This window comes from Saccostrea cucullata, unplaced genomic scaffold (assembly GCF_032062105.1).
Source record: "Saccostrea cucullata isolate Sc308-1 unplaced genomic scaffold, CSIRO_AGI_Scuc_v1 ctg6368, whole genome shotgun sequence".
Taxonomy (NCBI): Eukaryota; Metazoa; Mollusca; class Bivalvia; order Ostreida; family Ostreidae; genus Saccostrea; species Saccostrea cuccullata.
Genome location: NW_026925837.1, coordinates 14,011 through 18,457, shown reverse-complemented (window position 1 = coordinate 18,457; position 4,447 = coordinate 14,011).

Below are 4,447 nucleotides of genomic sequence, written 5' to 3'. Positions count from 1 at the left end.
GAATCAAAATTTAAAATCAAATAAAATTATAATATCTTGCAAAACAACGGGCTCCAAAATCATTGTACTTTGTATGAATTGACCTTTTTGTACATTATTTTTTTCTTTGTTTACATATAAAGTAAAATGATATGTACTGAACGTCTTAAAAATATTTTTAAAATCAATTTCTATTTTATTTTTACATCTTCTACTCTCTACTAAGACTATCTATGAAATTTTATAAACGTAAAGGTTTATCCACTATGAAAGTTCTTCGAAGATCATGTCGGATTTGGGTTTTAAACTAATCAAGTATTTTCATTAACATATAAATTTATATATAAAATGTAAATGGGATTGGTCAGTATGCAAAGGAATTTTTGACCATTCCCCATTATTGTTGAATATCTTGGATAATGCGTTGTCCTTTTGGCAAAACAAGTCCTTTAAAAAAAAACATGCATTAAGTCTAACTGTAACTATATTATCAAATAAGAAAACGTTGGGTAAACTGGTTATATATATTGATGAAAACTTTTTCACACCACGACCCTTTTCTTGATAGTCAATTCCTTTGTCTGCTTTGGGAACGAATTTCATTGATGGGTGATCATGTAGGGTTGCTATCTCGCATTGTATTTGTAAAATGTGACACTTAAGTTAATTGTCTCGTTTTGTTTATCTTATATTATAATTTCATATTTCTATATCATTTTCTGAAACCACAAGGAAAAGTCATGAAACAAATATACAGCACATATGTTAAAAAATATATATAGATGCAAAAATGTTATTGCTGCCAAATACTTCCCTATAAGTACATCAAGCATCCATGAGCAATGACCAGAAAAAATAATTTTATTTATGAGGCACATTATTTTTCATAATAATAAAATCACAACTTCGTATTTCCCTACCATCGGTCGAGCGGTTATACATTTCATATTTTCATAATGGGTGATGTGGGAATCAAAGTGAAAAGTACAACTGTATCTTTACTCTGTTTTAGCCCCAAAACAACGGCAGTACCCCACTATATAGTTCTCCAGTATACGTTGGAGAATACGTTGAACCCTTGACCAGAAGTGGAAATGCAAGGCTTTTGCAGGAAAATCAGTCAAACGTTGACCATAATTTACCAACACATGCAATGTATACAGAAACCATTGGTGCAGATGAAACGGGACGTATATCGGGTCCATGCAATAATGAATATAGTCATCTGCAATTTCATGGAGAAGCGCAACTCCGTATACAAGGTAGAAAGGAATGCGATGAAACGTTAAATGAAGCAATAGCTAAATCAACGGAAAATAATCAAACAGAGCATGACAAGGATCCAATGGGTGCTTTTGATGACACAATAAAGATTTTAGACGAGCAACAAAGAGAGGCTTCCGAGATTGAATCGAATTCTGCTCTCTCAGACCTTTCGGATAAAGAAGGAAAGGACATAGCAAATAATGCTAACCAAGCATTATTATCAAATGGCAAGGAAAATGAGTATTTTGTATTGGAGAAAAATGAGCCATAGTTATATACTGTAGATCACTTAATTTTCGCGATACCTTATTTTCGCGAGATAGTAATTGACTCTTTATTAGCGAGACATAATTTTCACGAATTGTGGTCATTGCTCTATGAAATCTTAAGGAATTCTATTATACGCGAGAATTAAATTTTCGCGAGCAGATCGTCTCGCGTAATTACGCGAAAGTAAAGTTCTCGCGAATAAATAGTGATTTACAGTAGACGAGATTAACATTATATGATCGCTACAATTTAAAGACCTGACATACTTAGAATAATATTCTGAACACTGGGATTGCTTTACTGTATATATCATTCATATATATTTTTTTGTTTTTTCTATATTGATAAAAATATCTCTATAACATATTTCTTTTATGTTTGTTGATTTCAATATGTTTTTCAATATGTAGACTAATGCACGTACACAAAATTTTTAATACATAAGTGCATATGACCTACTTGAACGAAATGCACATTTGTAATAAAAGTTTTACAAACAGTAGCTTTAAAATATATGATTTTTTCTCCAAATGAAAAGATCTATAAAAGATTATTTTTCTAGACTCTGCTTAATTACTCCAATCCATTTATGTTTTTGCTTTTCGTAGTTTACTTGAATAAATGAAAATCATTAAATTTCAATGGTGATGTTCTTTTTGTTATACTTTTTCACCAAACAAAATGTTAAGTTGCTTTTGCTTTGTACTAACAAAGGAACATAAAGATTGATTATGTCATAAAATATATATTCTTCAGGTGCCGGTAAAAGAAATTGATTTAGACGGATACTTTTGGTTGAATAATATGTCTGGGTTTTTTAATTTCAAAAAACACGTTTGATAGATTACAGGAATATGACCACTGGATACATATACATGTATATATACAGGGATCTCCATTGGACCGCCACAGACAAATTCCTTAGTGCCACAGTTAAATTATCAGCACTATAGTTTTGCCACAGTTAAATATTAACACAGTATATTAACTCTTAAATAATCGCCAGTTAAGGAGATAAATGTATCAATACATGTATACAATTTCAATACAAATATAGCCCTGTATATTCTAGAAATATGGAAGTGAATTGAGATATTCATATTCATTCTTTCTGAATCAAAGGTAATAATTAAAAGAAGGACGAAATTACAAATCTTTTCTCGTATAACCTCTTAGATGATAACTTTGACGTCATGATTGAACTTCTGCATTTTCCTATACTATTTTGAAAGCCCCAGGAAGCATTCATTTACCGTGGAATTTTCTTGCAGATAATGCAGAGTTCATGCATCACACACAACGATCTTGAAAAATTTTATATTTTCAAGGATTTTAACATAGTATATTTGAAAACTGAAGTGGCAACAATGATTGAAGTGGCAACAATGATTGAAGTGGCAACAACTATGGACACTGTCTTCCTAAGGGAAATTACCTCCAACATGACTAAATTAGAAGCTTTTTTGGTTTAAAAAAAAGTTATTCTAAGTAAAATTTTCAATTAAAAAAAACTCTTTTACTCCATATTCTTTCATGACTTTTTTACACTCATTTATTTAAAGACTCATATTTAAGCCAATTTCATAAATTTTGTAAAACAATAAAAAAAAAAATTGCGGAATACAATGATAACTCTCTCAGTGGATTTTTTTTATTTATAAATCTAAACTGAATCTCAGAATTATTTATCTGTTATTTAATATTTATGAACGTCCGTTAAATCAAACGAATTGGACGTTGATCACATCCTACTAGGGAATAAAAACAATAACAGCTGTCAGCTGTCACGTATGTGCATAGTTCCAGTCTATCACAGAGGTATAATCCAATGCTTTTAATTATATATGAAAATATTAAGTATTATTACTTTAATTGTCAAATGAATAATTTCCTTGACTTATAATTAGTTATCCCTGTACATTCTGTATAAACATGTTAATTCTAGTATAATTATCGGAGTGATGTCCCTTGCCAGTCTTTGCCATGCAGACAACAGGACTAACGCTGAGTTATTACAGCTCAGAATACATGATTGTACGGGTACAATCAATATTAACACTGTATTAATCAACCATATTTTAGATAGACATAAGTTATAATGTAGATCTAAGCCTAGCATTTTTAAATGCATACAAACGTGTAAATCGTTTATTGAAGAGACCTGATTTATAAAAACATTTATAATAAAGTCTCAGTTCTTTATGTTAAATTGAATGTTAGTCTTATGTTTAGAGGACAGAGTTCAATTATTATGAAATCATCTATACTGCTTCTTTTATTTGTTTGCATCTGAATTTTTTTAGATAAATATCTATAACAATCTGTTCAAAATTCCTCATTTTGACGCCTCTAAATCTGGGTTCCATTAAAAAAAAAATATAATGATTTTTTTTAAAAATTTAATCTTAATTTTCTCTCTAGATAACTGAAAGTGTAGCATACTTACATGTTCATTTCAATTCCTGGGCTATGTATGTTCTAATTTTCATTTCAATTTAATATATTTTTAACAAAATTCAGTAAATCAAGTAAAGGAGGTTTGTATTAAAAACAAGCATTACATGAATCTTCAATAGACTGATCAGTAATTTTTAAAACCTGCTCATTATCATGAACAATGTATGATTTCACAGTATTCTTCAGGGTGTAATAAGGCATATTTCATACTTTGTTGACAAAAATTTGTGGTTCATATCATTGACATTTGCTTTTTAAATAAAAATGGAACTCGTAAATTAACTTACCTTTTCATTAGTCATTTGCAAAAATACTTCATTAAAAACACTCTGATTTTACACATGAAAACTCTGAAGTTGAAATTGAAATATCCTCGAGTTTCTGATCGACACTATTTATGTGTTGTTTGGAGATCAGGTTCTCTAACGATCAATTTGAATTACCGTTGTTACCAATGGCGCAACGTCATTAGCAG